Here is a 14,032-nt window from a genome sequence, read left to right on the forward strand (position 1 = left end):
TATATACAACAGGCCATTTCAGAGGTACTCAGACACTCACAGAAAGCACCCATTCAGTAAAACCAGTTTTCTTCTAACCTTCAGCAGAGCTAAGAACTATGATTTGTTTCTGGTTTTGAGTTGCTTTTAAACCTCAGTTGAGTAAATGTGTTGATGATTTCAGGATTTTCTGAACAGTGGAAGGCATCAAAGTAAACATCTGAAGAATACTGATAGTATGACATGGACTCCAAACTCCCATTTACTGCAATATCTGCTGTCCAATTCAATATGCAGCATGCGATACAATTTTTATTCTGATCAGAATGAATTTCTAAGTCTGAATCCCCTTGCAGTGACTGTGGTATATCAGTAACTTCCCGGCAAACCGGGAGGTGCAGAGGAATGGAACTGAAGCAAGCAGGAAGCGAATGAGTCTACATTTATGTCCTCTATAGATTTTTGTTTTCCACTAAAAGTTTTCTCATCCCTAAAGTCACTTTTGTCCTTTTTTCACATCTCTCAAGTGCTACTCGGTCAATAAGTCAAATGAAATTCCTCACTTGCCGATAATACTTTTTAAATGCAAGCCAAGCCTCTTGGTTTTTCATACCTGGACACCTGCTTTTTTAAAAAATGCTATTGGATAATTTCCCTCTCTAGTCTTTCATAGGCTAGTGCCTTGGCCCGTATGCACCTTGTGTGCTAAGTCTCATGCATAACTGCAATGGGCGATTAGTCCAATTAAGTCCCCAGCAAATTCAATGGCTTGTGCAAGAGTAGATGGGGCACAATATGTAATTTCAGCTTTTTTTTGTGAGGGTTTTCAGTCCTTCCATGAACTAAATCATTTTATCAGTTTCTCTCTTTTTCTTTCCTTTTTTTTTAAATTTGTCCCATTAAACTACAGAACTGGAACATTTTCATGAATAGTTTCTTTCTGCTTTAACTCAAGGAGTTCCTGACATAACAAAAACTGGTAATTAACTGGCTCGAAGACTTTTACAATAGCCTCTTTAAATAAGTCCTAGTATGCGGCACTTGCAGCACTCACTCCGTGTTGCTGATACCACTGCAATGCACCTTCTATTAAACAGGGTTTGCTACTCTGCATCAGCTTCAGCTCCTGCCTGTTTTCTCCACTGCTCTCCTGCTTGGAGGTACCGAAGTCCTCTCGGCTTTCTCTGTGGCAAAGGCTAAGCAGATCCTCCACGGTAGGATCCTGCGCTCAGTCTGCCTGGCTTTCTGCTGCCTCCTTAACCCCCTGGTATGGGCAGGCCACTGGCCACCTCTGGGGAGACATCACTACCTGCTTCCTGCTCCACACCTAGTCCTAACAAGTAGAGCCTCTTCCTAGTAGAAGAATCAGGCTTTGATTTTTCTGATTTAACTCAGCAGTGTGCGATTTGTAGCTGCTGCTGCATGTTGGCTCCAAGCATAGTCGGTTTTGCCTACTCATGCTTATCTCCCCTGGTTACAATGGATTCTGTTTCTGATGAAAATATTACTCTGATGAGCATTTCTCTGGCTCCACCATACTTTTATGCTTCCTGCTAACTAGAGCAAGCCTTATTGTTGTAGTTCCTAATATTTTCCATCGTTAGTGGATCTAGCTATTTTGTTCATAAATAGCATGAAAAAAGCATTAATGTGTATCTTCCCCCAGTGCTCCAGACAGATCAGTTCACTGTGGAACAATTACATACATATGTGCTAGCCTATATTCTCTTTCTTGCAAAATCAAATCATGTAAGGATGCCTCAGCCAGAACAAGCCATAAAACTAGACAAGGCATAGAAAAAAACATCCCAAAATATGTACTGCTTAAATTACAAAACTATAAAAGAAATAAAGTAAAATTGAAAAGGGCAAAGGAGACACAGTGTAAACACAAGCTCTTATATGTTCTGCGTAATATAGAGTGAATGTCATTTTGACATGCTGGTATCGTGAGCTGCCAGCATAGTGCAGAGAGGAAAGGGATCTCTCCAGAATTATGGCAATGCTGCTTTCTCCCATCAAAACCAGTTACACGATATATGTCCGTGGTTGCCAGGTCTAACTGCCTACTTGAAAACTAAACCAGTAGAAATAATTTCCTAAATAATTGTTTTTAAAGCATCTAGAGATACCATGAATCTTCAGAATTCCCTTTGGAAACACAACACTTTTAGTGGGGGCATCTTTGCTCTGCAAAGTCGCGTTCTGGCTCTTCACACCGCAAACCCTGTCAGTGCAACAAATACCTCCCTGCACCTGAGTGTCCTCCTCAAACCTGCTGTGCTCAGGCCTTCTAAAGGACATAAACGAGGCATTTGTAACCCACTGGTAAGTTGATTTTGTGCCGTTGAAAAATCTCCTCCTTAACACAAATACTCCATCACTGTCAGCTGAACATGTTTAACTTTTGAATTAATGTTATTTTCAAGAGGTCAGACATGTGACAGTAAGCACAGACTTTTGCCAAGCCATGTAGTTCAGGCCTGAATCTGAATTTCCCCAGAGCCTGGTATTGTTTAAATGTGGGTAACTGGCTCTGGCTCATCACTAATGCAAAACTTATGTGTTCTAGACTCCTTCGTGGCTTTGCTCCCAGCTTCCTTCCCTGTACAGCCATAGCAAGTCAGGTCTGCTCGGTGTCCTCTTCTGCCACGACTGCGGGGCGCACAGCTTCACCGATTAGAGGGATCACAGAATAACAAAAGCCCTTATTCCTCCCATTTTGTCCCCATCCCGAAGACTGCCAGGTACTGCAGCTGGCATTGAGGTTTTGGTAACAGGAACATATTTGTAAAACTTACACCTCCACCTTCTCCCGAAAGAGCACCACAGTGGCCAACCCATGGGACGGGAGCCCCCCGCAGTGGCCTGCTGGCTCTGCCCCCCGTCACGCCGCCATGGGGCTGGGGACAGGAGGAGATGCCTGCCGAAAAGAGGGACTCGCTGCTGGGCCACTCGCAGCGGAAAAGGGAGCCAGGCCCCACTCTGAGGATGCTCTATTTTACATTAAATTGTAATCAGATGAAATACTGAATCAACGCTCTGTAGAACATCTTTTGGTGGTTATACAGATGTTCAGAAATATTTTAGGAAGGGATATTTGTGGAGGCACATGCAGCTGAAAACCTATGGCCTCTGGTTCTGGCAGAAACATGTAGCATCCTTGGTCCCCCGCACCGGCGCCTAAGCCTTGGCAGCCAGCAACGCTCCGCTGGTTTCCGTGGGCTTCGGGACAGGTCTGACCCACCTGATACGCGTATCACAGCCAGGCTGTAATAAGCTAAGACTCAGATTTCTGTAAAAGAGTTTCACAGCTAGCCTGCTCTCACCAAATTAATTATTAAAAATACCGAGTCCTTCAGAAGCAAGTTTGTCGGAAGGAGAGCCATGCCGTCCTTCCTCCCGTACCTATTCGTTGCAAACACCAGAAGAAACGTTGCGCAAACCTTGGCGTTTGTTTTCCCCACGCGGTAATGCCGGAGGTTGCACACTGCCGCTGTGACCGCTGCACCCCGAGGGGTTTTGTGGGGCGCAGGTCCCCGCCGCGCGCAAACAGCCCAGCCTTCGGGAGCAGAGTTTCAGGGAGTCCTTCTTCCTCTGTCCCGGGAGAGCACAAGTGGGATCCAGGTCTCCTTCCAGTTACGTTTTATTTTCCAGCCTGCTTTGTAATTCGGCTAGCGTTTTGGTTCACACTTAACTGGCACCGGTATTTCCACCACACCCTTGTCTCTTCAGACAAACAACCTCTGTCCTAACCTCTGGCAGAGCTGAACCTAGTGAGTAAGAAGAAACAGCAGTTAAGGCATAATAAATAAAGCTACCCTAAAGAAATACCTACGCAAAGCAAGATGAATGGGCATCATCTACCTGGACAGTGTTGCCTCTAAACATGGGAGGAATAAATCAGATATGTCAGGTGCACTAGGACAGCTGACAAACAGGGCATGACGGTTCTCGAAACGTTAGATTTATCTCTGCTCATTTGGATCAAACACTTGTAATAGTTGTGGATTAATTTCCTTCCCATAGTCAAAACAATAAAAGCTAGGAACCATTTTATTAATTTCCCAAACAGTGTCAGATAAGCAGAATTGCATTTAAAAAAGTAAACACCCTGCTATAGAATTGGAGGATATGTAAGCATTTGGGGCTTTTTTCTGTGTCTGTAAAAGGGGGAGGGTTTTAGCATTATGAATAGATTTCATTTTGTAAGTTGTGCTACAAAGCACTGATAAGGCAACGGGAAAGCAGCAGAGATTGAGGCAGAGCAGGAAGAAATAGCACCCATAGTAGGAGACAGCCGCTTACTTTGTGGCTCACGTCTGAATAAAGATGCCATTGTTCAGCCAGAAGAATGTGCATATTCGCCAGCCCGGCACAGAATAGCTCAGTGTATCTAGAACTCCCCAAGTGTCCAAATTACAGCCCCAGGGCCAAAACTGGCCTTGCTGCTTTTGGAAGAATGACCCTCTGCTTAATTAATCAGAGCTTTAACTGTGAGTGATCCCAGGACACACTTTTCTCAGGCCTTTTTCTTAGGCCCGCTTGTTCGGAACAAACCTTTAAATGTTCTCTGGCTGATTTTTGACCGTTTTTTTCCCCTTTCAAGATTATTATTTCCTGTTTTAATGTGAGAGCTCATTAGAAATGAAGACCAGCATCTAGATGATCTCAGTTCAGCTTACTTGGATAGGGAATTACAGGAATGATTGGCTCCGGATGGAGAGACACTGGCTCCCTTTCAAGGCCTACCAAGACAGATTAAGGCTATAGACTCCCAGAATATTGCTACTGCAATTTTATTTTCACCTACTAAGGGAGAATTACACCAGAGCCAATTACGTTGTACATGCAGTTCTGTTAGTCATATAAGATGCCATAGCCGTAACTCTGGCTGTTCTGCGTAGGATCCTTACCAAGATCTCCCATTCACTCTGCACGAGACAGGCTTCAACTGACATCAAAGATGACTTCTTCTAGCTGTCATATTCTAAGTGTTTGCAGTCTCATAAAGCTTTTCCTTCTGTCAGAACAGATCTGAGATTTGGTGGCAACTAGAAATGCATGAAAGCAATGAAAAACATGCAAAATTTCACTCCACCTTTTCTACTCATTTTTATAGTAAAATTCATCCTACTCTAATTTAAGTTAAAATATAACATGGAAATTCAAAGATTTTGTTTAAAATGAAAGCAGTAGCATCTTTCTTTTTTTTATACTGTGATCTTCTCAGTGAAAACCAAAGGAATTTTGGCCATCTTTAAAAACTTACAGCAAAATATACAAACTAAAAAATTTCAAGGTTTTAAAAACGTCAGCATGAATGTTTTGAAAAGCTATAGTGATAATATAATCTGCAGCTAGGGAAGCTGGAGCCATACTGTTTGATAGGCCCTATCTTATGATATCCAATATGAAGCTAAGTAAAATGATATGACCGGATGGCCTAACTAAATTTAGTAGTCTGGTGAATTGCCACTCTACTAAATTTAGTCAGCCCGTAATGGGCATTAGATATCTACATTCCAAATGATAAAATCTGTGTTGCTTTTTCAGGCTTACAGAGAACGCACACTATACTGTTTTGCAGTATTAAGAAATAAGGAAATCTGAAGGGAAAACCAGGGGGAGCTGGGAGCCAGGATCCTAAAGACCACAGCAAGAATCGGACGTGCTCAAATCCACGTCCTCACGCTCGAAACTGCCCCGGCGGTAGTCGAGGGTGCGCGGGTGCCCCCCCAGTGCGTGACCTGAGCGGGGCAGAGGAGGAGGGACTGGCTCTGTACGTGCATTAATCCTCCCCGCCGTAAAGCTGCCACTCCAAAAGTAACCTTGTGCCTGCGCGATGGGCAGAGGAGCGGCGATAAGTGGGAGCTGGGCTTCTGAGCCTCTCCGCTCTTACAAAACATACGCCGACTGCGTTTTCACACCGTTCCTCCAACATTTTCCATTCTGGCCTTTGTAATCCTGATGGTAAACAGGGCAGCATATTTCTACATAGATTTCCATGCATCTGTGAGCCAGCTTTACAGCTACGAAAACTGCTAAGTCACTTTCCTCAAAACCGTACTGGAGGTGTTACTTACACAGTTCCTGCTGTTTAAAGGGATTTATGCTTCTAAGTCCATGTGTGCTGTGACCTCTCTGCAGGCGTGAAACCATGTAGGACACATTTTTTTATGTGACATCTAATAGGGTCAGAAGCTTCTCAAAAAGTTCTAGCTGGTAAACAAGAATAAAAAATAGAGGTGAAAAGGAAGCACCGTGATGTTATTTCCATGCCCTTAAACAGAGTTGCAGCCTTCTGTCCTCATCGAAGAAGCTCCTGGGTGCCCCACATAACTCATAACTCAGTGATACTTTCCGATTACAGACGAGAAATAGCACCCTCGTATCCCATTCAGTTCCCACTAGGGCATGAAGACACTGTCCTCACATTCAGCAGGTTCTGCAGAGCAGGCAGTATACCAGAGAATGAATATCTAATTGTAAGATAATTTTGATCCCCACTCTACATTAGACAAATTCAACCTGCCTGAAATTCTGTATGTATGATTCTCTGCAAGAAGCAGTTTTTATTGATCATAGTTGGGTTTATGTGTTTGGCAGTCAGAGAGGCAGAACACAGTGGGTTTTTTAAAAATAATAGATCTCAAAATAATCAGCTATAGAAACTCCCCATTTCCATACTCATTTATACTGAAAGCAAATGGTAGCTCCTTGGAAAAATAGTTCATGCTTTTTGGAGGGTTTCTAAAATAGTAGGTAAGAAGTAGATATGAAAATAAGATTATTACAGCTATTATCTGTATGCAGTCTATCCAAAACTGTGCTTCCACAGTTTTTTGGAAACGAGACCAAAAGGACAGAGACAGACACTCAAAACTCAGAATATTTTTTTCCTTCGCAACATTCCACATTTCATTAAATATTTATCCTTTCTCCAGATTTTTAAATCCGAGTTCCTAATAAAAATGATATGGGAAATGTGATCACCCTCTCCGAGTGTCCTCCTCAAAACACCAGGAAAGGTTGGTGTCTGACACGGTGGGTTACTGCAGGTGTCACAAAACTGACCCCACGGGTAGGGACAGACCCCCCCGGAGAGCCTTCCCGGTGCCCCCGCAGGGGCGCAGCAGCCTGCACCTCGTGGTGGCTGTCGTGGAGAAAACCTGCGCGGGACACGGACACCAACGTTAGCAATGCCTCAAGTGGGGGAAGAAAAGCTGTGGCAGGGCTTATTAGAAACCTGTGAATCCGACCACAGCATCGAAACGCGCAGGGAACCAGGGTGCCCTAGTTCTGCTGCTCACAGAATAACTTGTTTTCCTTTTTATAATTATGTCTTAATCATTCTTTATGCTGAAATAAATCATAACATACTTACAACCAGACTCTATTTTAATTTTTTGTCTTCATATCACTTTCTGTTTGGCCTCACACTGCCATTTTCAGCCCAAATGACATCCCTTCCTATCAAAGCCAATTTGGATTTCTTTTCACAGATACAAGTTTGCAAGGTATTTTTGTCAAACGATTTACTCAAGTTCAGATGTTACAAATAGATCTGCTGGTGTATAAGAGGCAGAGCAGCCACTCCGGATCCCTCCCAGTGCGTGCTGGCTTCTCGCTGCGGGGTTTTGCAGCGCCGTAGCAGAGCCCAGGGCGGCTCGCCTGGCTTTGCCACCCGACGGCCGTCGCGGCTCCCGTGCTCGCTACTGTTGTGCCTCTCGCTTTCAGCACACACGAATACTTGCTGGCAGTGACAACTGGCGTCATTTTTTCCAAACATCATTAGCTCCTTTGTGGCTGTTGCTGCTTTTTCTTTTCTGATGTGACTCTTCCCCATCTGCCATGGTTTTTCCAAAGTACTTGTAAATACTTGGAAAAATGCTTTAGTTTTGCATTGCTCTTAAGACCTTAAGATGAGTTTCATCTAGGCTTGCTGATTTACATATATTCATGTTTTACAAGTTTTCTCCCCCTCGCTTTTTAATCAAACACCTGTTTTCACAAGGCCTTCGCTTCTTCCTAATTGTCAGTCCTTATTATTTTTGTTAAAGACTGATTTTTTTTCTTTAGAAAAAAGCAGTTCTATTGCTCATCCATTTTAAAATCATAATTAACTTCATCTCCTTCCTCATTTGCTAATGGGTCTATTTTCTCTCCAGTATTTCCTTTTCCCCTGATACACTCCTAAAAGTCTCTCTTGTTTCTCTTACCCCCTTTGGCTAACTTTAACTCATTCTGCCTTCAGACTGGGGAAAGGGAGACCTTCACAACATAGTGCGTACAGCTTAGGCACCTTTCTATACTTTCAAAGTCTTTTGCAGACATTAACTAATTAACTTTCATAACATGGCAGTGAGGTAGAGAAGTGCTATTAACAGCTTTATTTTGATGAGGAAACTGAAAGGGAGGTCCTGAATAATCCATGCCAGCTGCAGAGGGAGCTGGTCCAAGGGCCAAAATACCCAGAAATACCTCCCAGCCTCGTGCTCGGGCAGCTAGACAACTGCCCCCGCTCGCGGACACGGGAACTGCCCCCATCACGGCAGCAGCAGCAAAATCAGAACGGTGAGCTGACGAAAAGAATGCAAAATCTCTTCTTTCTGCTCATTTAATTTCAGTTTATCTTTCTAGTCAGGACTCCTTCAAGGTTTCCCACCTAGAACGCTGTTCAGTTCTGCCGGTCAGATATTTCTACATGGTGTTAATACACCTGGTTACAAATGCCATGAAAGCAGCGCAACTGTGGGCTTAGAGGATCTCTTCTAAAACCTGTTGTTGCTGGATACGAGTGCCTGACTCATTACTCTTAAAGAACAATTTCAAAACCATATACTCAAGATATCTTGAACTAAGATTTAACTAGCCCCATGCTACACAGGGGCATATGAGGATATATATTCGCATTCAAATATACCAGCCTGGGTTTCCTGTAATTTCATTAATTTCTTTACACCCACACGGTGCAATACAGTGTTCTCCCCATGTTTCTCAGTTTATGGTCGATGGACCACTGGTTGGCCACAAGATATCAGAAAGCTGAGGATGAAACAACCATGCATTTTTCAACCAAACCTGAATGTCCAGCCCTACACACATGTTCCCACACATGCCAGGGAGCAAACAAAGAGAAGGGGGTGAAATCAAATTAGCAAATGAACAGTCAAAGCCTATCTTAATTTTTAGCTGGTTTGCAAATGTAAAAGCACTGTGGTTGCATGAGCAGCATGGCCTATGGATACTTCTTTCATGATGGAAATGGTGGAGAAGCACTGCTTTGCGTGCCTGGAACTCCAACAGGTTAAATGACCTCCAGAGTCTCATCTCCTAAGCTGGAGCCGGCAAAGCCTTCACCACCCTTGCCTGGGCTGCGGTGCATCATGACGCTGCTTCCTAGCGGGGAAGGCCTATCGCCAGCCAGCCCGCTCGCGCTAATTGACCCGTGGGATCATTACTGAGCTCTCTGCAGAGTCCCTTCCCCGATCCCCCACCGGCACATGCGGACGTGCGCTCCCGGGCTGCCCTGGGGGCTGGCTGCACCCTCGCTCCCCCAGCACCCGCTGCACCCGCTGCGCAGCTGTAGGAACCTCCGCGGGAGCGAGGGACCTCGGCCGCGGCTCACAGGCCCCCAGGCGGCAAGCGAGGCTGAGGGCTGCTGCGTCCTCACTCTGGGAGCCTTCCCGGCAGGTGGAAGGGGCAACAGGATGGTCCATCTCCTCCACCTCAGACACGGCCTCCACAGAGACGTCCCAGCTTGCTCCCGGGTCTCACTCCCTGCGTGTGCGTGTGTGTACACGGAGCGGGAAGCAGGGGAGCGCCCGGCCCCGAAAGCCCTCGGTGAAGCCTCCCGGGCGGGAACGGCTCGCTGCAGAGCCCGCTCAGCGCTTCCTGGCCGCCCCGGCCAAGCACCCCGTCCAGACGGTCACGGGAGCTTCTTTCCGCGGGCGGAAAGCTCACATCTGTGCTTCCCGTTCCAGTTCTCTCACAAATCGGAACAAAAAGCTCGTAAAGTTCAGCATCTTCCAGATTGCCCCATATAAGTTACTACTGAAACCATATCCAAAGGGTCCCCCCCCTCGCCCATGCCTTCCACAGAAATGACCTAAACTTTGTCAGGTTCACATGTCCCTAGAGATGATCTCATTTCACTGCTTCAAAAGAGCTTTGGTCTGCACAGCCTGTAGCAGCAAATTTACACTTCAAAAAGCAGACAGCTTTTTCCACATCTTATTCACTTAATGGGTGAGAATGTAAAATTAGTTCCGTCGCTGATGAGGACCTTGAGCCAAATGAAAAGTGTTCATTTGTCAGCACAGACTTACAGCCTGAAACATGATTATATAGCTAATCCAATAATGGGTTTTGATGCTGAGCATTTATTTATATACAGTATGTCTTGTTATCTGTTGATAATCAGGCTCTACAATTTACTCTCTTTTGTGTCATTAGACATAGCAACATCTTCCAGACATATTACGTTTGCGTGTCAACATACAAACACACACAAAACCTTTGTGACCAAAATGCTGTGTTTGCCTGTTTGCTTCTGATTTTAGTGAAACAGTGTTTGAATTGGAGCTTTTTGTGGTTTAAAATATTAATGGCAAATAAATCATTTTAAACCAAGAACCTCTCTGCATCTTAAAAGTCTTAATAGATTAAAATTTGAAACATAAATTTTGCATCTTTATCTATAACATCATATGAACTGATTTATTCTTTTCTGCTTGACTTGAATACTGATATCTAATTATCTTTTAGGTATAAGTTTTTATACATGTAATGACCCCCATCCTAAAATATTCTGTATCTTAACATCAGACGGTATCTTAGGCTTTGCTAACTTCACAAACAGTGCTATTTCATGGCTCAACAAATTTATCTTTTATAGAACAGAAAGGATGTATAGCTTATTAATGTTAATACCAGGCATAGTCCTTACATCCAGTACATTGAAATCAAACAGAAAAACAGATTTTTTTTTTCCTAAACTTTTGTGACTAATTTCTCCTGCTACCTACTATTCCTGTAGTTGTGTGGATGACTGCAAATAGCTAACACTGAATTATTGGGACAGTTTACTCCTCATTTAAATATATGATACATAAAATTCAAATATTTAAAACAAGGAGGCATTTTAATAGTTATGCTATAGTATGATACACTGTAATGTTTGCCAGATATTAAAAAAAAAAAAAGCCTGTGGGAAAGTAAAATCACTCCAGTATTAAACTGGGAGTTAATTGCAAATGTGGGGCACACCTGCAAACTCTGTGAACAATCCTGCAACACTCCGGCAGCAGTGTCTGTGCTGAAGGACAGGTCTGCCTGCAGAAACGCCCAGGAACACCTTCGAGGGCTGGGTGAAGTCTTGTCTAAATTTGGCAGTTGGGAACCTTTTAGAAGTAAAGCTATTAACCAAAATTTACCTTAAAGGACACTGCAAATCAAGGGTGCAGGTGAGATGCAAACGATGTCCGAGTCAGACGAGCTTTGCCTCCGCCTTTCCTACGAGCAGAATCAGGCCTCCCTGTGTGCTTTTGTTTAGCTGAAATTTACTCTACAATAAATACTTATATATTGCTGCAACATGATGTTTTATTGGGCTGCACTAGTTTACTAAAAACAGCAGGCTGGTAATAGCAGTGCTTGTGGTTTTGTCTGTAATTCATTTGTGCTTGGTAATGCACAGGGAGAGATATGATACAAGATAATAAGGCAAATTAAAAAAATGACTAAACTCAGTACTTGCAATATACAGTATATTAAGACCATGTTCAGACAGGCTGATTCTTTGGATATTTTTATTTTTTGTTTTACCTCAGCAGGGTAATTCATTAGGTATTCGCTTGGGTAAAGAATAAATGAATATAGCATACATTACATCCTCACTTTAGTTGCAGAAACAAATCTTTCCTGTACCAGCCAATGTAATCTTCAGAGTTTTCGTTATATAAAACACCTCAAGAAAAATGCACCTCAGTAAGATTTACACTTTATTACTCTAATGATTCTACAAACACTGCCACAATGTGATGAAAGGCAAAGCAGTCCTGATCTGATTGAGAGCTAATAAAAATCAGTACTGAAAACTGAAAATAGCACCCTTATCATCTTTCTTTCATTTAGACCTGATTACTAGGGGATTATAATGCAATCACAGCTATGTGTGAGAGGTAGCTATGGGAACCAGTTTTAACTGTTTATCTAGCCAAAGATCTTAATTTAAGTTTGAACACTCTGATTCATTTATATGTAAGACACCAAGGAGACAAAATGCAGAAGAAACAGATGCTCACTTGTTCTTTCCATTTAACTTCATAAGCTACCAGCCAATTTGTCTTTCAGGGACAAAATTAATTTCTGATGACAATGTGAGCAAGTAATAAACTAGGAGTTCCTGTCCTGGGAAACTTGTTAAGGCCATGTAATGTTCTGGAGTTATTTAGAAAAAAACAATTTGCTCATAGACTCGCAGGGACATCTGTAACAGAGTTTTCTTTGTCCCTGTGCTGTTACTCATTTCTGGGGGCTTTATGACACCTTTTCCAGAGGTTGATTTGAAAAAGTTCAAAAGGAAACATACTGCCCATTATTTCTTTCCTGTGGGGTATTTTTTTTAGACTGCTTTTTTTTCTTCATCTTCACAAATCATGCGACCCTCAACCCACTTGCTTTGCTACTTCCATACAGCCAGAGAGAGTAACCACCATCCAGGAATTGTAACAAAATTAATCAAAAATTATCTGAGGAAAAGAGTTAGTCAGAAACTTAGAGGCAAGTACACACCTGAAAACCTCTGACCGAGCACTACAAAAGAGCCAGTTATGCATTTAGATGGAAGGAGCTTTGCCCATTAATGCAGTTAACTGTGTTAAGCCTACCATCATTAGCAGGAGAAAAAATGCCAAAAAGAGAAAGAGAGAGAGAGATCCACCCTAAGATTTTTCATTTTCAATACAGAGCAGCAGGAGCTGCGTGTACGTGTTCCTGTATCAGTTATTTAACCGAAATGTCCTGTATCTGCCATTACCTTTGCTGGTGTTATTTCCCCATTTCAATATTTATTTCACATGTACAGCTCTTTACTCTGGTAGCACTTTTCTATCATTTGGCTCATGCATTGGGGTTTTATCCCTGTCCCTCTACAGCTGAGGTTTTCCCTTAGGTAAATTCCTGCAGTCTAATGCCTGTCCATTAGCGCATTTAAAATTGCTCTGTTTGCTGTGCTCAACATTCGTTTACAGTTTATATGCCTCACATGAAGCTTCCTTTTCCAGCAGTTCTTTTGAAGAAAGTTTCAAGTGAGTTGCAAAATGTTTCTTTTTCATCTAAACAGGGAAATGAATTTAAGAAAGGAAGAGAAGAGCCTGGAGGTTTTGCTCTTTCAAATTTTTAACAGAATTCAAAACACTGTTGGACACATCTGTCAGAGGAAGCACTAGAGCACCTGCATTTAAAGAGTGAGCCTCTTCCCTAACCTCTTCCTTGATAAGAGCTTGCATGAACAGCACCTTTCAACCACAGCAGTCCCAGACCGTTTTCCACCCTTCCAGTTATTATTTCCCTTGGCACCGAAGCGCCCCTTCCTCTAGGTTGAAGCCTCTCAGTGGCGTACAGCACACCGTGCAGCACGGCACCTCACAGCAGTCAGCGATTAAAACGTTATACCACTGACCTGATAAAACAGGAGAATTTTACATGGGTAGAAGGTAAGTGTTCAGTTGGAGTTTGGCGTGGATACTGGGGTCAGCTAGGCTAACTCTTGATTAAAAGGCTCTATGGTTTCAAATTATAAGAATGAAGTTTAGAAAGGAAAAACTAAGAATTCAGTGAAAATTACAGGCTTTAACAACAGTTCTGTTTGTGTTTGAGTAGCAGAATCTCACAAGCAAATGGCCCACGTGTACCGTACGGGGCCTGAATTTGTATCTGCAGGGAAGGATGTATTGTGGTTAAGCTGACTGTTTCCTACTGCTTTACCTCACCCTTAATCAGTTTTCAGCAACTAAGTTAGTGTTGCACGCTACAAGATGTGTCCACC

This window comes from Apteryx mantelli, chromosome 8 (genome assembly GCF_036417845.1).
Source record: "Apteryx mantelli isolate bAptMan1 chromosome 8, bAptMan1.hap1, whole genome shotgun sequence".
NCBI classification, from domain to species: domain Eukaryota; kingdom Metazoa; phylum Chordata; class Aves; order Apterygiformes; family Apterygidae; genus Apteryx; species Apteryx mantelli.